A 21,677-nucleotide genomic window follows, 5' to 3' on the forward strand; every position below is an offset into this window, starting at 1 on the left:
GTAAGATGTTTTAAGTGGGAGGGAGATGGAGTGTGTTAGAGAGAAGTTAGAGAGTGTTAGAGGGAGTGATATGGAGACTGTGAGAGTGAAAGAGAGTGTTATAGTGAAAGAGAGTGTTAGAGAGAAAATGGAGAGTGTTAGAGAGAAAATGGAGAGTGTTAGAGAGACTGTGCGATGGAGAGATTCAGAGAGAAGATAAAGACTAAGAGAGAGAAGAGGAGAGTGGTAGAATATAAAAAGTGATAGAGAGAGAGATGTTGAGTACTATAGAGAGAGGGTTGGAGATTTAGAAGACAGAGTGTTAGAGATAGTGTTTGTTAGAGACAAGATATTGTTAGTGATAGAGAGATGGAGAGTGTTATACACAGAGTGATGGAGATTGCTAGAAGATAGAGAGTACTACAGAGAGAGAGAGAGATGGAAAGTGTTACAGAGAAGATGGAATTAGGGAGAGAGTGATGGAGAGTGTTAACGAGAAGGAGAGATGGACAGTGTTAGTAATAAAGGGAGATGGAGAGTGTTAGAAACAGGGGCAGTGTTCGAGATAAGACAGAGTATTACAGAGAGAGATGTTGAGCATGAGAGAGTAAGAGAGATGGAGAGATAGAGTGTTAGAGAGAAGATAGAGAGTATTAGAGAGATAGATGTTCAGTATTAGAGAGAGCTGAAGAGTGTTATACAGATAGAGATGGAGAGTGTTAGAAGATAGAGAGAAGGAGAGTGTTAGTGAGAAAGATATGGAGAGAAAAAAAGAGAGAGTATTTGAGAGAGAGAAGTGGGAGAGTGTTCGAGATAAGAGAGTATTACAGAGATAGAGATGTTGAGTATTAGAGTTGGAGAGGGTTAGAAAATAGTATTAGAGAGAGGGAGAGATGGAGACATTTAGAGAGAAGATAGAGAATTTTAGAGAGACAGAGATGGAGAATGTTAGAGACATGGAGAGATGGAGAGTGTTAGAAGATTGAGAGTATTACAGAGAGGGAGAATTGGAGAGAATTAGAGAGAAGATAGAGAATGTTAGAGAGGAGAGATGGAAAGAGAGCGGGAGCGATGGAGATTATTAGAGAGAGGGAAAGAGAGAGAGAGTTAAAGAGGGAGATGGAGAGTGTTAGAGAGAGAGAGAGATGGAGAGTGATAGAAGATAGAGAATATTAGAGAGAGAGATGGACAGGCTTAGACAGAAATAGATGAAGAGAGTTAGAGAGAAGATAGGGAGTATTGAGAGAGAGAGAGAGAGAGAGAGAGAGAGAGAGAGAGAGAGAGAGAGAGAGAGAGAGATGTTAAATATTAGAGAGAGCAATAGGGTTAGAAAGAATATGGAGACTATTAGAGAAAGATGTTGAGTTTTAGAGAGAGAGAGTTGGAGAGTGTTAGAGAGCACATAGTGTTAGAGGAAATGATATGGAGAGTGTTAGAGAGAAACTGGAAAGTGTTAGAGAGAGAGATGCAGAGTTTTAGAGAGAAGATAGTGTTAGAGAGAAGACGGCGAGTGTTAGAAGATAAAAAGTGTTAAAGAGAGAGAGATGTTGAGTATTAGAGAGAGAGAGTTGGAGAGTGTTAGAAGATAGAGTATTAGAGAGTCTGTTAGAGAGAATATATTGTTAGTGAGAGAGAAATGGAAAGTTTTATTCAGAAAGTCATGTACATTGTTAGAGAGAAGACAGAAAAAACTAACTAAATACTACCATAATAGTATAAGAGAGAGAGAGATGGAGAGTGTTAGAGAGAAAATAGAGAGTATTAGAGAGAGAGGTGTAGAGTGTTAAAGAGAGGGAGAGATGGAGAGTGTGAGAGAGAAGATAGAGAGTTTTATAGACAGAGATGTTGAATATTACAGAGAGAGTTGGAGAGAAGATGGAGAGTGTTTCAGGGAGAGAGACAGAGTTACAGATAAAATAGTGTTAGAGAGAGATGTTGAGTATTATTAGAGAGAGTTGGAGAGTGGTAAAGAGAAGATAGAGAGTGTTAGAGAGAGAGAGATGGAGAGTGATAAAAAGAGAGATGGAGAGTGTTAGAAGATAGAGTTAGAGAGAGGATAGAGAGTTTTAGAGAGAGAAAGAGAGTGCTAGAGAGAAGATACAGATTGTTAGAGACAGAGATGGAGAATGTTAGAGAGAGACAGAGATGGGGAGTATTAGAGAGAAAGAGAGATTGAGAATGTTAGAGAGCAGACAGTGTTAGAGAGAGATAGAGTGTTACAGAAAAAGAGATAGAGACTGTTAGATATAAAGAGATGGATACTGTTAGAAGATAGACTGTTAGAGAGCGAGATGGAGAATGTTAGAAAATAAAGAGTGTTAGAGAGAAGACAGAGAGGGTGTGAGAGTGTTTTATAGAAAGAATGATGAAGAGTCTTAATGAGAAATAGATTGAAAGTTTTAGAGAGAAGAAGGGGAGTGTTAGAGAGAAGATAGAAACTGCTAGAAAGAAGATAGTGTTTGTTAGAGAGAGAAAGACAGTGTTAGAGAGGAGATAGAGATTGTAAGAGATAGAGTGTTAGAGAGAGCGGGAGACGGAGAGTGATAAAGAGAAAGAAAGATGGAGAGTGTTATAGAGAAAGAGGGATGGAGAGTGCTATAGAGAAAGAGGGATGGAGAGTTACAGAGAAAGAGGGATGGAGAGTGTTAGAGGTAAGATAGAGAGTATTATAGACAGATGTTGAATATTAGAGAGATAATGATGAATATTAGAGATAGAGAGTGATAGTCTTAGAGAGAATATCGAGACTGTTATATAGAGAGAGATATTGAGTATTACAGAGAGAGTGGGAGAGTGTTTCAGAAAAGATAGTGTTAGAGAGAGAGAGAGATGTTGAATACTACTGAGAGAGAGTGTTGTTATAAGGAAGATGTAGAGTGTTAGAGATGGAGAGTGTTAGAAAGAAGATAGCACTAAAGAGAGAGAGGTGGAGCATTTTAGAAAGAGAGAGTTGGAGAGTGTTAGAGAGAGATGAAGAATGTTAGAAAACATTAGAGAGTATTAGAGAGAGAGAGATGGAGAATATTAGAAAGAAAGAGAGATGTAGAGTGTTAGATAGAAAATAAAGTGTGTTAAAGAGAACGAAATATTGAGTATTAGAGAGAGAGATGTTGAGTACTACAGAGAGTGGTTTGGAGAGTGTTAGAAGATATAGAATGTTAGAGAGAGGGAGAAACGGAAAGAGAGAGAGAGGGAGCAAAGGAGAGTGCTAGAAAGATGGAGAGATAGAGAGAGTTAGAACGAGGGAGATGGAGAGTGTTAAAGAGAGGGAGAGTTGGAAAGTGTTAGAAAGAGAGAGATGGGGAGTGTTAGAGAGAAGACAGAGAGTATGAGAGAGAGAAAGAAGGAGAATGTTAGAAAGAGAGAGAGATGCAGAATTTTACAGAAAAAATTAGTGTTTGAGAGTAGATAGTGTCACAGAGAGATGGAAAGAGAGAGAGAGAGAGTATTAGAGAGAGACCAATACTATATAGTTACTTTTCGAAGGAGGAACTCCCAGGAAGATGTACAACTGCTGCCTCGGTTTGCAAAATATTCAGAGGCCAGTGAAAGGGTTTTTTTCTTGTCAGCTCCTACAGATGGAACAGAAAGGAAAGCCATATTGAGTCTTCTAGCAAGTAGTGAAAGATGGAGAGTATTAGAGAGAAAAAGAGACTATTAGAGAGAATTAGAGAAGGAGAATGTTGTAGAGAGAGAGTTGTAGAGAGAAAGAGACATGGAGAGTACTAGAGAGAGTGTTAGGGAGAGAGAGTGTGTGTGTGATGAGAGTAATAGAGAGAGATTGAGTGTGTTAGAGTAAGAGAGACGTGGAGAGAGTTAGAGAGAAGATATAGACTGTTAGAGAGAGATGGAGAGTGTTATAGAGAGAGAGTGGTAGAGAGAAAGATAGATGGAAAGTATTAGAGAGTACAAGAAAGACAGAGATGCAGAGTGTTAGGAGAAGATAGTGTTAGAGAGAGAGAGATAGAGAGTATTAGAGAGAGATGGAGAGTGTAAAGAGAAGATAGAGAGTGATAGGGATCAAGAATGTTAGAGAGTAGATAGAGAGGGTTATAGAGAAAGGAGACAGAGTGTTAGAGAGAAGATAGAGAATTTGAGAGAGAGTGTTAGATAGAAAGAGATGGAGAGTGTTAGTGAAAGAGAGATGGAGAATGGTAGAGAGAAAGTGAGATGGAGAGTTTTAGAGAGAAGATAGTGTTCAAGATAGAGATTGTTAGAAAAAATGATATGGAGACAGAGAGAAAGAGATGGAGAGTGTTAGAAGATAGAGACTGTTAGAGAGAGATGAAGAGTTTTAGAGAGAGAGTGTGTTAAAGAGAGATGGAGAGTGTTAGAAGATAGAAAGTATTAGAGAGAGAAAGATGGAGAGTGTTACAGAGAAAGAGAGATGGAGAGTGTTAGTGACGGGGATAGTGTGAGATGGAGAGTATTATAGAGAGAGATGTTGAGTATTAGATAGAGAGAGTGGGAGTGTGTTAGAAGAGAGGGATAGTGTTAAAGAAAAGATAGAGAGTGTTATAGAGAGAGATGTTGGGTATTACTGAGAGATAGAGTGTTAGAGAGAAGATGGAGAGTGATAGAGGGATCAAGAGTGTGACAAAGAAAATAGAGAGTATTAGAGAGAGAGAGAGAGAGAGAGAGAGAGAGAGAGAGAGAGAGAGAGAGAGATGTAGAGATTAGATGTTAATTATTAGAGAGAGAAAATGGAGAGTGTTAGAGAGAGAAAGGCAGAATTTTACAGAGAAGATAGTGTTCAAGAGAAGATAGAGTCAGAGATGGAAAAAGAGAGAGAGAGAGAGAGTGTTAGAGAGACACTAATACTATATAGTTACTTTTTGATGTTGGATGTCCCAGGAAGATATGCAACTGCTGCCTCGGTTTCCAAAACGCTCACAGGCCAGTGAAAGGATTTTTCTCTCGTCAGCTCCTACAGATGTAATGGAAAGGAAAGCCGTATTGAATCTTCCAGCAAGTAGCGAGAGATGGAGAGTGTTAGAGAGAAAAAGAGACTATTAGAGAGAATGAGAGAAGGGGAATGTTGTAGAGAGAGAGTTGTAGAGAGAAAGAGAGATGGAGAGTATTAGAGAGAGAGGAAGAGATGGAGAGTGTTAGAGGGAAAATGAAGAGTGTTAGAGAGAAGACAGAGAGTGTTAGAGAGAGGAAGAGATGAAGAGAGAAGAGAGAGAGACTGATGGACAGTGTTAGAGAGTAGATGGAGAGAATTAGAGAGAGAGGAGATATCGAGTGTTAGAGAGAAGATAGAGAATGTGAGAGAGAGTGTTAGAAAGAGATGGAGAGTGTTAGTGAGAGAGAGATATGGAGAGTGATAGAGAAAAAGAGAGATTGAGAGTTGTAGAGAAAAGATAGTGTTAGGGAGAGATAGAGTGTTAGAGAAAAAGAAATGGAGATTATTAGGAGATAGACAATGTTAGAGAGAGACATAGATTGTTAGAGAGAAGATAGAGAACGTGAGACAGAGATGGAGAGTTTTACAGAGAGAGAGTGATAGAGAGAAGATAGAGAATATTAGAGAGAGAGGGAAAGTGTTAGAAAGAAAGAGAGATGGAGAGTTATAGAGAGAGACAGAGATTGAGAGTGTTAGGAGAGGGATAGTATAACAGTGAAGAGAGGGAATATTAGAAAGAGAGAGAGTTGTAGAGTGTTAGATGGAGACGGTTAGAGACAGGGATATTGTTAGAGATAAGATAGAGAGTATCATATATAGAGAGATGTTAAGAATCATATAAAGAGAGTGGGCTTGTGTTAGACAGAGAGATGAAGAGTGTTAGTGAAAGGAAAAGTGTTAGAGAGACAGATATTGAGTACTAGTGAGAGATAGAGTGTTAGATAGAGATGGAGACTTTTAGAAAAAAGATAGTATTAGAGAGAAAGAGATGGAGAGTGCTAGAGAGAGGGAGATGGAGAGTGCTAGAGAGAGGGAGATGGAGAGTGCTAGAAGATAGAGTGTATTACAGAAAGAGATGTTGAGTAGTAGAGAGAGAGTTGGAGAGTGTTAGAGAGAAGATAGTGTTAGAGAGATGGGACAAATATCACCCACAGGCTTTTCTCATGAGGTAAGGTCAGGCAGGTCAACTCCCATTTCTTTGCCCCTTGTTTTCCCACAGCTGGATACCTCCTAACAATATTAGAAAGGTAATAACAGGGAGCTAATAATACAAATAGTCTCTACTGTAGAAACCAGGTTCAGTCACATCTTGAATCTTTCTTTTCTCTCATCCCAGGACGCCTCCTAATAATATAAGAAATCCCTCACCGCCCCCTAAAATGGGGAGAAATTACCACCACCATTATTTTCTGAGAAGACCAGCTTAGGTAAAATCTCTTCTCTTTCCTCCCATTTCTCCAACCCCTGGATGTATCCTAATGATCTTAGAACCGCTCTCCCCCCTCCCAAATTCAGAGGAAATATCAGGAACATACTTTACTGAGGAGGTACGGTCAAGTCTCCCTTCTTTTCCCCCACTGCCCACACCCCGGGGTGCCTTCTAATATGGGAACCCCTTTCCCCACTCCCAAAATTGGGAGGAAATATCACCAATATCTTTTCTGAGGAGACCATGTCAAGTCTCATTTCTTGACCATCTTTTCTCCCACCACAGGGAACCGCCCAAGGACATTCAAACCCCTCTCCCACTCCCAAATTTGAAATAAATGTCACCCACATATGTCACTTTAGGCTCCATTTATCCCACCCCAGTGTACCTGCTCTTGATAGTACAAGCCATGCTCCCCAATGGGAAGCAAATATCACCAATAGAGTTTGCTGATAGGATTAGGTCAAGTCTCATTTCTTGACCCCCATTTCTCCCACCCCCGGGTGCCTCCTACTTGTATTAGAACTCAACTCCCCACTGTAATATGGGGAGCATACATCACCAACAGTCTTTTCTGAGGTGATTAGGGCAGGGTAAGTATCATTGCTGTATCCCCTACCTTATGGTACCTCGAAATGATATTAGAACCACTCTCGCCACTCCCAAAGGGGAGCAAATATCACCGATCCTCTTATGAGGAGACCAGCTGAAGTCAAGTCACATTTCTTTGTGCCGTTTTTTCCCACATTAGGGTGGCTCCTAATGATATTAAAACCACTCCCCCCATTCCCAAAGGGGGAACAAACATCTTCGACAGTCTTTTTCTGAAGAGTCCAGGTCAGATGACCAGCAGGAGGAATACAGAGAGGCCTGGAGAGACTGACAGGAACTGATGCTGAGAGAAATGAGCAGGACCAGGAGATCATTATACACTTCAACAACAATACTGTATGATGACCAATTCTGACGGACGTGGCCTTCTTCAACAATGAGATGAACCCAATCAGCTCCAATAGAGCAGGAATGAACTGAACCAGCTACACCCAGTGAAAGAACTCTGGGAGATGACTATGAACCACTATATAGAATTCCCCATCCCTCTACTTTTATCCACCTGCATTTTGGATTTCCTTCACAGGCTAATTGTATACTATTTCAAAGTCCGATTCTTTTTGTGCAGCAAAACAACTGTTTGGACATGTATACATATATTGTACTTAATTTATGCTTTAACATATTTAACATGCATTGGACTACCTGCCATCCGGGCAGGGGGATGAGAAGGAGGGGAAAAATTAGAACAAAAGGCTTGGCAATCGGCAGTGCTGCAAAATTACCCATGCATACAGCTTGGAAATAAAAAGCTATCATAATAAAAAAAGAGAGACCATTTCAGGACAAATGTCATAACTTATCCCCTTTTGGACCACCTAATGGTATTTCGAGCCTCCTAATGATAGGGGAAGGCCTCTCCCCACTCCCATGTGAAAACCCCGTATCACCAACACAGCATGCCGGGTTCATTACATCAAGTCTCAAGTCTTTACCCGACTATCCCAGACAGGTAGGTGGCCTTCTAATGCTATTTCAGCTCCTCTTCCCACTCCCAAGAGGGGACCAAGTGTCACCAACGGTCGATTCTGAGGAAATCAGGTCAGGTCAAGCCTTGTTTCTTTGCCCCGTCTTCTCCCACTGTAGAATAACCCCAAATGACATTAGAACCCTCTGCCGACCTTCAAACGGGGGCAAAGACCTCAGCCACATTGTCCCTGAGGGGATCAGGTCAGGACAGAGGCGAGTTTTTATCCCCTTTCCCCCCACCCTAGAGTGCTCCCTGTGGCATTGGAGCAGCGCCCCTCACATGCAAATGGAAAGTAAATAACAGCGTCTCTATAACTGCGGAGAAGAGACCGCTGTCTCATTCATTACCCACCATTCCCACTCTGCAGCGTGCCTCCCCATTATATTAGAAGATACGTCCCCCCATAATGGGGAACAAGTCACCCCAACAGTGTTTTCTCTGGAAACCCCGTCAGGTGCAGTCTCCTTCCGTTGCCCCCTTTCATCCAACCCCAGGGTGACTCCTGCTGACATTAGAACCTTTCTGCCCATTGAAGGCCGGAGAACTCACATCTTGCACAATCTTTTCAGAGGAGACCAGGCCAGGGCACATGTGAGTTTTTATTCCCTTTCCTCCCGTCCTAGGGTGGTCCTTAGAGATATGAGAACCCCTCTCTGAAATCCCGCAGATACAGTATGAGCAACAAGTTTTACTGGGGAGATAGGGTCGCTTCTCATTTCTTTTCCCAATAATCTCACACCCCAAGGGGCCTCACTTACATTAGAACCCTTGTCCCCGCTCCCAAATAGGGAGCAAATCACTCCCACACTCATGTGTATGGAAACCAGCCTCTTTCTTGGCCCCTTTGATCCAATAACAGGGAACCTCCTAATGATAGTAGAACCTTTCTCCCCATTCTAGACTTGAGAACCAGCATCTTCAACAGCCTTTTCTGAGGAGAACAGCTCGGTCATAAGGGAGCTTTTCTTCCCTTTCCTCCCAACCTAAGGGGACACCTATTGATAACAGACCCCCTTTCTCCACTCTCAGATATAAAGCTCACATCACCAACAGACATGACAGGGAGGTCAGGTCAAGCCCAATTTCTTTGGCCCCATTTGTCCCATCCCCGGGTGCCTTCTTAGGGTATTAGAGCCCCTCTCCCCCCTCCCAAATGGAAACGACACATCACAACAGACTTTACTGAGGAGAACAGATCAAGTCTTATGTCTTGGCCTAAATTGTGCCAAGACACAGTTACGTCCTGCTTTCTAGAGGCCCCAAATAGGGGTGACAAAAAAAATGTGGCTTTCAGAGCCCCCCACCAGGGTGATTAAATGTACCTTCCTAGTGGAGAAGTGAGGGGGCCGGACTCCTGAGAAAGGCAGGAAAATGGATTGTTTATTTCCCCTTTTTATAATATAACAAAAACCACAAGGAGCATGTGGGAGCACAGAGACAAGCTGCTATGGTAGGTAGTTTGCCACTTGGTATCTCTCTTCCACCTGCTGTCACTCTGCCTCAATGTCAGCACAGCTATTCACTGACCCCTGAGTTCTGAGAAAGGCCGAGAGCCCTTGGGGAGAGGGGGAGCCTCACTAGACATGGTCAGCAGGTCCCCTATGGCCGAAGGGTCTTCTAGCTCTCCCACAGTTTCCCCTCTGACTGTGACCCTCTACAAGACAGGGTGCCGTGTAATGATGTTTAAACCACTCTCTCCTCTCCCAAAAGGATGCCCAGCATCATCACCAGTCTGTTCTGAGGGCGTCAGTTCTGGTTAAGTCTTGCCCATTTTCTCTGACCACAGGGCGGCCCCCAATGATATTAGAACCCCTGCCCCCCTTTCCAATGAGGGCAAAGATGTCCTTAACATTCTTCCCGGTGTGATCAGGTCAGGTCAATACTGATTTTCTATTCCTTTTCCCCCCACTCTAGGGTTCCCCACCAATCCATTGGAACCCCCACCTCCCTCCCAAAGGGAGAGCAAGTATCACCAACAATCACTACTATGGGAGTCAAGTGTCATTTCTTTAACCCAACATTCTCCCATCCCAGGGGGCCTCCTAATTATATAAGACCCCTCGGCCCACTCCCACATAGGGAGCAAAGAACAGCAACGGTCCTTTCTGGGAATCCAGTCTACTTTCTTTGGGCCCTTTCTTCCAACCCCAGGAGGCCTCCTAATGATATTGGAACCTTTCTCCACATTCCAGAATGGACAACACACATCTCCAACAGTCTTTTCCGAGGAGACCAGCTCAGCTCAAACGTGAGTTCTTATTCCCCTTACTCCCCACCCCGGGTGTTTCCCAGAGATAACAGAACTCCTTCCCCTCTGCCCTGTTTCAAGTAAAGAGAGCCAACAGACATGATGGAGGAGATCAGGTAATGACTAACGTCTTTACCCCCATTTTCCCCAAGCCCAAGTACCTTGTAATGACGTGAGAACCGCTGTCCCCACTCCCAAATCAAAACCTCATCAGCAACAGAGGTTACTGAGTACAACAGGTCAAGTCTTGTGTCTTTACCCAATTGATCCCAAGACAGGGAGTCCTCTAATGATATTTCACCCTCTCTTTCCACTTCTGAAAAGGGGAACGAATGTCATCAAAGCCTGTGCTGACGCATCAGGTAAAGTAAGTGTCATTTCTTCGCCCATACTTCTCACAGCCCCGGGAGACTTCTAATTACATTAGGACCCCCTCCACACAGGCTAACGGGGAACAAATAACAGCAACAGCCTTTCCTGTGGGAAGGACTTCAGATCCAGGCTCATTTCTTTACCCACCATTCCCACTCTGCAGCGTGCCTCCCCATTATATTAGAAGATACGTCCCCCCATAATGGGGAACAAGTCACCCCAACAGTGTTTTCTCTGGAAACCCCGTCAGGTGCAGTCTCCTTCCGTTGCCCCCTTTCATCCAACCCCAGGGTGACTCCTGCTGACATTAGAACCTTTCTGCCCATTGAAGGCCGGAGAACTCACATCTTGCACAATCTTTTCAGAGGAGACCAGGCCAGGGCACATGTGAGTTTTTATTCCCTTTCCTCCCGTCCTAGGGTGGTCCTTAGAGATATGAGAACCCTTCTCTGAAATCCCGCAGATACAGTATGAGCAACAAGTTTTACTGGGGAGATAGGGTCGCTTCTCATTTCTTTTCCCAATAATCTCACACCCCAAGGGGCCTCACTTACATTAGAACCCTTGTCCCCGCTCCCAAATAGGGAGCAAATCACTCCCACACTCATGTGTATGGAAACCAGCCTCTTTCTTGGCCCCTTTGATCCAATAACAGGGAACCTCCTAATGATAGTAGAACCTTTCTCCCCATTCTAGACTTGAGAACCAGCATCTTCAACAGCCTTTTCTGAGGAGAACAGCTCGGTCATAAGGGAGCTTTTCTTCCCTTTCCTCCCAACCTAAGGGGACACCTATTGATAACAGACCCCCTTTCTCCACTCTCAGATATAAAGCTCACATCACCAACAGACATGACAGGGAGGTCAGGTCAAGCCCAATTTCTTTTCCCCCATTTGTCCCATCCCCGGGTGCCTTCTTAGGATATTAGAGCCCCTCTCCCCCCTCCCAAATGGAAACGACACATCACAACAGACTTTACTGAGGAGAACAGATCAAGTCTTATGTCTTGGCCTAAATTGTGCCAAGACACAGTTACGTCCTGCTTTCTAGAGGCCCCAAATAGGGGTGACAAAAAAAATGTGGCTTTCAGAGCCCCCCACCAGGGGGATTAAATGTACCTTCCTAGTGGAGAAGTGAGGGGGCCGGACTCCTGAGAAAGGCGGGAAAATGGATTGTTTATTTCCCCTTTTTATAATGTAACAAAAACCACAAGGAGCATGTGGGAGCACATAGAGAGGCTGCTATAGTAGGTAGTTTGCCACTTGGTATCTCTCTTCCACCTGCTGTCACTCTGCCTCAATGTCAGCACAGCTATTCACTGTCCCCTGAGTTCTGAGAAAGGCCGAGAGCCCTTGGGGAGATGGGGAGCCGGACCAGACATGGTCAGCAGGTCCCCTCTGGCCGAAGGGTCTTCTAGCTCTCCCACAGTTTCCCCTCTGACTGTGACCCTCTACAAGACAGGGTGCCGCGTAATGATGTTTAAACCACTCTCTCCTCTCCCAAAAGGATGCCCAGCATCATCACCAGTCTGTTCTGAGGACGTCAGTTCTGGTTAAGTCTTGCCCATTTTCTCTGACCACAGGGCGGCCCCCAATGATATTAGAACCCCTGCCCCCCTTTCCAATGAGGGCAAAGATCTCATTAACATTCTTTCTGAGGTGATCAGGTCAGGTCAATACTGATTTTCTATTCCTTTTCACCCCACTCTAGGGTTCCCCACCAATCCATTGGAACCCCCCACCTCCCTCCCAAAGGGAAAGCAAGTATCACCAACACTCACTACTATGGGAGTCAAGTGTCATTTCTTTAACCCAACATTCTCCCATCCCAGGGGGCCTCCTAATTATATAAGACCCCTCGGCCCACTCCCACATAGGGAGCAAAGAACAGCAACGGTCCTTTCTGGGAATCCAGTCTACTTTCCTTGGGCCCTTTCTTCCAACCCCAGGGGGCCTCCTAATGATATTGGAACCTTTCTCCACATTCCAGAATGGGCAACAAACATCTCCAACAGTCTTTTCCGAGGAGACCAGCTCAGCTCAAACGTGAGTTCTTATTCCCCTTACTCCCCACCCCGGGTGTTTCCCAGAGATAACAGAACTCCTTCCCCTCTGCCCTGTTTCAAGTAAATAGAGCCAACAGACATGATGGAGGAGATCAGGTAATGTCTAACGTCTTTATGCCCATTTTCCCCAAATCAGAGTAGCTTGTAATGATATTGGAAACCCTCTCTCCACTCCTAAAGGGAAATCCAATATCACCAACTGGTTTTACTGACGGCAATAGCTCAAGTCTTATGTCTTTAACCAACTTTTCCCAAGACAGGAGCCCTTAAAATGACATTTAAACCACTCTTTCCACTCCCAAATGGAGAATAAGTTTTACCAACACTCTCTTCTGAGGATATCACGTCAGGTCAAGTTTTATTTCTTTGCCCCATTTTCTCTTGCTCTAGGGTGACCCCAAATGATAGTAGACCTACTCTCCCCACTTTCCAGTGAGTACAAAAAGATCACCAACGTCTTTGTTAGGTATCATGTCAAGTGAAGTCTAACATTCTATTCCCTTTTTGCCCAACCCAAGGTTCGCCCCAATGATGTTACAACCCCTCTCCTCACTGCCTATTTGAAAGCAAATATCACCAACCGTATTTACTGGGGAGGTAAGGCCAAGTCTCATCTCTTTGCGCCCTATTCTTTTTTTCCTATTTTCTTTTTTTTAAGAATTTTATAATTATAATTTTATTTTGACAGTACATATGCATGGGTAATTTTTTACAACATCATCCTTCTTTTCAGAATTTTCCCCTCATTCTCTCCACCCCCTCCCCTAGATGGCAGGCAGTCCCATACATGTTACATATGTTATAGTATATCCTAGAAACAATATATGGGCAGAAACAAATTTCTTGTTTCACCAGAAAAATTGGATTTAGAAGGTAAAAATAACCTGGGAAGACAAACAAAAATGCAAACAGTTTACACTAATTTCCCAGTGTTCCTTCTTTGGGTTCAGCTGATTTTGTGCATCATTGAGCAATTGGAATGAATTAGATCTTCTCTTTATTGAAGATATCCATTTCCATCAGAATACATCCGCATATAGTATCATTGTTGAAGTGTATAATGATCTCCTAGTTCTGCTCCTTTCACTCAGCATCAGTTCATGTAAGTCTCTCCAAGCCTCTCTATATTCCTCCTGTTGGTCATTTCTTACAGAATAATCATATTCCATAACATTTGTATACCATAATTTACCCAACCATTCTCCAATTGATGGACATCCATTCATTTTCCAGCTTCTAGCCACTATGAAAAGGGCTGCCACAAACATTTAGGCACATACAGGTCCTTTTCCCTTCTTCAGTATTTCTTTGGGATATAAGCCCAGTAGTAGTATGGCTGAGTCAAAGGGTATGCAAATAACTTTTTGGGCATAATTCCAGATTGCTCTCCAGAATGGTTAGATTCTTTCACAACTCTACCAACACTGCATCAGTGTCCCAGTTTTCCCACATCCCCTCCAACATTCATCATTATTTGTTCCTGTCATCTTAGCCAGTCTGACAGGTGTGTAGTGGTATCTCAGAGTTGTCTTAATTTGCATTTCTCTGATCAATAATGATTTGGAACACTTTCATATGAGTGGAAATAGTTTCAATTTCATCATCTGAAAATTGTCTGTTCATATCCTTTGACCATTTATCAATTGGAGAATGGCTTGATTTCTTATAAATTAGAGTCAGTTATCTATATATTTTGGAAATGAGGCATTTATCAGAACCTTTAACTGTAGAAATATTTTCCCAGTTTGTTACTTACCTTCTAATCTTGTTTTATTGGTTTTGTTTGTACAAAAGTTTTTTAATTTGATGTAATCAAAATTTTCTATTTTGTGATCAATAATGATCTCTAGTTCTCCTTTGGTCACAAATTCCTTCCTCCTCCACAAGTCTGAGAGGTAAACTATCCTATATTCCTCTAATTTATTTATGATCTTGTTCTTTATGCCCAAATCATGGACCCATTTTGATCTTACCTTGGTATGTGGTGTTAAGTGTGGGTGCAAGCATAATTTCTGCCATACCAATTTCCAGTTTCCCTAGCAGTCTTTGTCAAATAATGAATTCTTATCCCAGAACTTGGGATCTTTGTGTTTGTCAAACACTAGATTGCTATAGCTGTTCACTATTTTGTCCTATGAACCTAACCTATGCCACTGATCAACTAGTCTATTTCTTAGCCAATACCAAATGGTGACTGCTGCTTTATAATATAGTTTTAAATCAGGTACAGCTAGGTCACCTTCATTTGATTTTTTCCCCATTAATTCCCTTGAAATTCTCGACCTTTTGTTCTTCCATATCAATTTTGTTGTTATTTTTTCTAGGTCATTAAAATAATTTCTTGGGAGTCTGGTTGGTATAGCGCTAAATAAATTGATTAATTTAGGTATTATTGTCATATTTATTATATTCACTCAACCTATTGAAGAGCACTTAATGTCTTTGCAATTATTTAAATATGACTTTATTTTTGTGGCAAGTGTTCTGTAATTTTGCTCAAATAATTCCCGACTCTCCTTTGGTAGATAGATTCCCAAATATTTTATATTATCAACAGTTACTTTGAATGGAATTTCTCTTTGTATCTCTTGCTGTTGGATTTTGTTGGTGATGTATAAAAATGCTGAGGATTTGTGTGGATTTATTTTATATTCCTGCAACTTTGTTAAAGTTGTGAATTACTTCTAATAGCTTTTTCATAGAATCTCTGGGTTTCTCTATGTATACCATCATATCATCTGCCAAGAGTGATATTTTGGTTTCCTCCTTACCTACTCTAATTACTTTAATGTCTTTCTCGCCTCATTGCCGAGCCTAACATTTCTAATACAATATTGAATAGTAATGGTGTTAGTGGGCAACCTTGTTTAACTCCTGATCTTACTGGGAAAGGTTCCAGTTTATCCCCATTTCTTATGATGCTTACTGTTTTAAATATATGCTCGTTATTATTTTAAGGAATAGTCCATTTATTCTTATAATCTTAAGTGTTTTTAGTAGGAATGGATGTTGGATTTTATCAAATGCTTTTTCTGCATCTATTCAGATGATCATATGGTTTTTGTTAATTTGATTATTAATATGGTCAATTATAATAATAGTTTTCCTAATATTAAACCAGCCCTGCAGTCCTGGTATAAATCCTACTTGATCATGGTGTGTTATCCTAAGGATGATTTTCTGCAATCTTTTTGCTAATATCTTATTTAAGATTTTAGCATCAATATTCATTAAGGAGATTGGTCTATAGTTTTCTTTCTAAGTTTTCAACCAACCTGGTTTAGGTATCAGTACCATGTCTGTGTCATAAAAGGAATTTGGAAGGACTCCTTCATTCCCTATTTTTTCAAATGGGGCTAAGTGTTCTTCAAATGTTTGGTGGAATCCACATGTAAATCCATCTGGTCCTGGGGATTTTTTCTTAGGGAGTTGATTAATTGCTTGTTCTATTTCTTTTTCTTTAATGGGACTATTTAAGCAATTTACTTCCTCCTCTGTTAATCTGAGAAGCCTATATTTTTTGGAGGTAGTCATTCATTTCACTTAGGTTATCAAATTTATTGGCATAAAGTTGGCTAAAGTAACTCCTTCTTATTGCTCTAATTTTCTCTTCATTGGTGGAAAGTTCCCCCTTTTCATTTTTAAGACTAACAATTTGATTTTCCTCTTTCCAATTTCTGATCAGATTTACCAAAGGTTTATCTATATATTGGGTTTTTTTTCATAAAACCAACTTTTACTTTTATTTATTAATTCAAGAGGTTTTTTACTTTCAATATTATTAATTTTTCCTTTTAAATTTAGAATTTCAAGTTTAGTATTTGATTGGAGGTTTTAAATTTGGTCTTTTTCTAGCTTTTTAAGTTGTAAGCCCAATTCATTGATCTTCTCTTTCTCTATTTTATTCAAGTAAGCCTCTAAAGATGAGCCCCCCACTGTGCAGATCAGAGGCTGCCCCGGGCTGAAAGCCCCTGCTGTGTAGATTTGCAGCTGCCCTGGCCATGTTTCAGCATACAGGTGCACAGTTGCACTGGTCTATGCTGTATCACTTCCGGTTTGGGGTGGGACGGTACAATCAGATCCTGTTAGGTTCTGGTGTTTTTAGAGTACCCTGTACCTTTGGCTTTAATTTCTCTGCTGGTCCACAGCTTCACAATCAAGGCAAACTAGTCAGCCTATAGCAGAGTTTTTTCCACTACTCTTCTAGCCACAAAGGCTAGATACAGTCAAGTCCAATTTCTTTGCCCCCATTTGTCCAAACTCAGGGTTCCTTCTTATGATATTGGAAAGTCTCCCCTTTTTCCAATGAAGACAAAGATTTCATTAACATTCTTTCCAAGGTGATCAGGTCAGGTCAATTCTGATTTTGTATTCCTCCCCCCCCCACTCTAGGGTTCTTCCCCAATACACTTGGAAGCCCTCACCTCCCTCCCAAAGGGAAAGCTAGTATCACCAATACTCACTACTATTGGGATCAAGTCAAGTGTCATTTCTTTAACCTACTATTCTAACATCCCAAGGGGCCTCCTAATTATATAAGAACCCCTCGGCCCACTCCCACATAGGGAGCAAATAATAGCAATAGTCATTTCTAGGGAATCCAGTCTACTTTCTTTGTCCCCTTTCTTCCAACCACAGGGGGCCTCCTAATGGTATTGGAACCTTTCTCCACATTCCACAATGGGGAACAAACATCACGTGTTTTCTTAAGAGACCAGCTCAGGTCAAATGTGAGTTCTTATTCCCTTTACTCCCACCCTAGGGTGTCTCCTAGTGATAACAGAACTCCCTTGCCCACTCCCTAATCAAAGTAAACATAGCCAACAGACATAATGGAGGAGATCAGGTAACGTCTAACATTTGCCCTTATTTTTCCCAACCCCAAGTACTTTGTAATGATATGAGAACTGCTGTCCCCACTCACAAACCAAAACCATATATGACCAACAGAGGTTACTGAGTACAACAGGTCTAGTCTTATGTCTTTACTCAATTTACCCCAAGATAGGATGCCCTCTAATGATATTTCAATCACTCTTTCCACTTCTGAAAAGGTGAACAAATATCATCAAAGCCTATCCTGAGGAATCAGGTTAAGTCAAGTCTCATTTCTTTGCCCATAATTCTCACACCACAGGGAGTCTAATAATTATATTAGAGGGAGCTCAGCACTCCCTAACAGGGAACAAATGACAGCAGCCTTTCCTGTGAGGAAGATTTCAGATTCGGGCTCATTTTTGCTCCCTTTTATCCAACCCCAGGAGGGTTCCTCCTAATGATAGAAGAACCTATATCCCAATCTTCAACAGTCTTTCTGAAGGGACCGAGTCAGGTCAATTGTGAGGTTTTGTTCCCTTTACTCCCCACCCAGGGTGTCTCCTAGTTATATTAGAGCCCCTCTCTGAACTCTATGATATAGAGCAAGTATCAGCCTCAGGTTTCAATGACCAGATAAGGTCAAATCTCATTTCTTTACCCACTTTTCTCCCAGAGTCGGTGGCATCCAAATGAGAATAGAACCCCTTGCCGACTCCCACATCGAAGCCGATATCACCCACAGACGTTACTGAGGAGATAAGTTCAAGTCTCATTTCGTTGCCCCCATTTCTCCCACCCCAAGGTGCCTCCTAATGATATTAGAACCCCCCTCCCCGCTCTCACATGGAAACTCCATATCCCCAACCAAGGCTACTGAACACATTATTGCAAGTCGTATGTGTTCACCCAATTTATCCCAAGAAAGGGTGCCTTCTAGTTATACTTAAATTTCTCCTACTCCAGAAGGGAAACAAATATAAACAACAGTCGATTCTGAGGACATCAGCTCAGGTCAAGTCTTGTTTCTTTGGCCCCTTTTTCCCCATCATAGAATGACCCCCAATGATATTAGGACCCCTCTCTCCACTTTTGAATGAGGCAAACATCTCACCAATATTCTTTCTGAGGTGATAAGGTCAGCTCAATTCTGATATTCTATCCCCTTGTCTCCCAATCCAGGGTGCCCCCAATGAGGTTGGAATCCCTCTCCTTACTCCCAATTGGAAAATGTATATCACCAACAGTCTGTACCGTAACATAAGTCAAGTCTCGTTTCTTTGTCCCCATTTCTCCCCCCGCACGGTGCCTCCTAACGCTCTTTGCACCCTCTTCCCACTGTCAAACAGGGCGCATCCATCACCAATAGCGCTTTCTGAGGGGATCATGTTTGTGTCTCCTTTTCCCCAGCCCAGGTTGCCTCCCAAGGACATCAGAACCCCTCTCACCATGTGCAATGAGGAGCAAATAGCAGCAACCCTCTGGTCTGAAAGGTAAGTCAAGTCTCGTGTCGTTGCCCCTTTTCTCGCTCCCCAGGGGGCCTCCTGATATCCTCACTAGCTTGTTCTCTCCTCCTTACTGGGGAGCCAACACCACTCATGGTCTTTCCTGAGGAGAGAAGGCAAAGTGTCATGTTTGGCTCCCTTTCTTGCCACCGCAGGATGCCTCCCCATGATATTGGAGCCTTTCTCCCCACTAGGGACTGGGGAACAAACATCTTCACCCGTCCTGTCTGAGGAGACCAGGTCCGGCCAAGTCTGGCTTTTGTCCCCCTCTTCTGACGCCCTGCTCAGGATATGAGAACCCTCTCCCCACTCCCGAGTGTCGAGCAAACATCGCCAACGGTTTTCATTGAGGACATTAGGCCACGTCTCATGTCGTTGCCCTTTTTCTCCCAAGACAGGTGCCTCCTAATGCCATTAGAGCCCCTCTCCTCAACCCCAAAGGGAGCTAATGTCACCCACATTCTTTTCTGAGGAGACCAGGTCTAGTCAACAGTCTAACAGCTGATCCCTTTTCTCGAACCCCAGGGAGCCCCCCAACAATATTAGAACTCGTCTCCCCACTCCCAAATGGGGAACAAATAGTACCAACACTCTTGCCTTGGGGACCAGGCGATGTCTCCTTTCTTGGCCACCGTTTCTCCCAACCCAGGGTCCCCCCCATGATGTTAGAGCCCCTCTCCGCACTCCCAAATGGGGAGTAAACACCACCCACAGTGCTGTGAGAAAGGGACCGCGTCAGGCCAAGGCTTATTTCTTGGCGCCCTGGGCTCACACTCTTACTCACCAGTGTCTTCTGAGGGACAGAGGTGGAAGCCTTCTTCGACCCAGGAACCCGCTTTGTCTCCTGCCCCCAGAAGGAGATCAGATGAGACACAAGACTCTTCTGAGATGTGGATGAAACCTGTTCTTCCCCTAACGGCTTCCCAGCCTGCCTCTGTGCCACCCAAGGCTGTTTTCCGAGATTGTACATCCATCCTTGCCCCGCACCCGTTCCGTCTCTGCTTGGAGTCCTCTAGCTCAGATGGAGAAGCCATCTCTCTCTGTATCATTTTCAGAGGAAACTGGACCAAGAACTTTTTAAATGCAAACACGTTTTCTTTATACAAAATGGAGAGCAAAATCCATACACACAAATACCACAAACACACAGACACACAAATACACACACACACATAAATATCACAGACAACCACAAACACACAGACACACAGACACATACACAGACACACACACACAAATACCACAAACACACACACAGACACACACACAAATACCACAAACACACACACATACATACACATACACAGACACACACACACAGACATACACACATACACACACAGACACACACACATACACAGACACACACAGACATACACACACAGACACACACACAGACACACACACACATACAGAGACACACACACACAGACATACACACATACACACACAGACACACACACACAGGCACACACACACAGACACACACACACACATACACAGACACACACACACAGACATACACACATACACACACAGACACACACACAGACACACACACACATACACAGATACACACAGAGAAATACCACAGACACACACACACAAACACACACACACACACAAACACACACACACACACACATACACAGACACACACACACAGACATACACACATACACACACAGACACACACACAGACACACACACACATACACAGACACACACAGAGAAATACCACAGACACACACACAGACACACACAGACACACACACACAAATACCACAGACACACACACACACACACAGACACACATACACACACACACACATCCCAGTCTTTTCCTGATGATACTGGGGCTTTTCCAGCCCCAATACTGTTCACCGAGGAGGCTGAACTGGAACTTACCTCACGCTGGTGTCCGGCCCCAAGGAGAGAAGGAAAGGTGCCGAACAAAGCGGCACTGCGGCCCTGCCCCAGCCCTATCCTACTGAAGCTTGTTCTCTGCTTAAAATGGAGAGCAAACGCGCCCCAAACAGGCCTTTTCTGAACAGGAAGGACTGGAACTCACCGCCTCCACTGTCCTCCCTGAGGAGACTGGAATGCTCCTCCTAGTTCTTCCTTGGCTGCTCCCTTCTCCTTCAGGAGGGAGGGAAACGTCCTTGCCGTCGTTTCTGAGGAGAACAGACAAAGATCCAGCTTTTTCCTTCTTCCTCTTCCCTTCCAGCTCTAGCACATTCTCTCCCCTGACTTATTCTGAGATTAGTCGTGATCATCACTTGTTACTGCCAGGGCTCTTCTCAGCAGGGGACGGGACTGCTGACCTTCCCCTCCTTCCCTCCTGTATGCCTCTGCCTCAAAGTGGAGGGACCATCATCAACAATCCTTTCTGAGGAGAAGGAACCCCAAACCTCTCTTGTCATTCCCCTATGTGTGCTGCTTCTAGAGCTTTCTTGCCATTGACATCGCCTGAGATTGACTTCGGACCCTCACGGGTTACTTGCAAGATGTTCATCACGTCACAAGCACAAAGCCCTTCTCCCTCTTTCCCCCTTTTTTTCTCCCTCAAAATGGAGCGAAAATGTGCAACCCCCTCTTCTTCAGGGAATAAAGCACAAAAGTGTTTCCTTCTCCTCACCATGGGCACTGTGGGCAGAACCTTCTCCCCAATCACATGTTCTGAGACTGACTTTGAGCCCTCAGCACTGGCCTCCCAAAGCTTTTCCACAGGGAACCGACCGACCCCCGTCCTGTCTTTTGCTATTTTCTAACTGGA

The sequence above is a fragment of the Sminthopsis crassicaudata genome, chromosome X, assembly GCF_048593235.1.
Source record: "Sminthopsis crassicaudata isolate SCR6 chromosome X, ASM4859323v1, whole genome shotgun sequence".
NCBI classification, from domain to species: domain Eukaryota; kingdom Metazoa; phylum Chordata; class Mammalia; order Dasyuromorphia; family Dasyuridae; genus Sminthopsis; species Sminthopsis crassicaudata.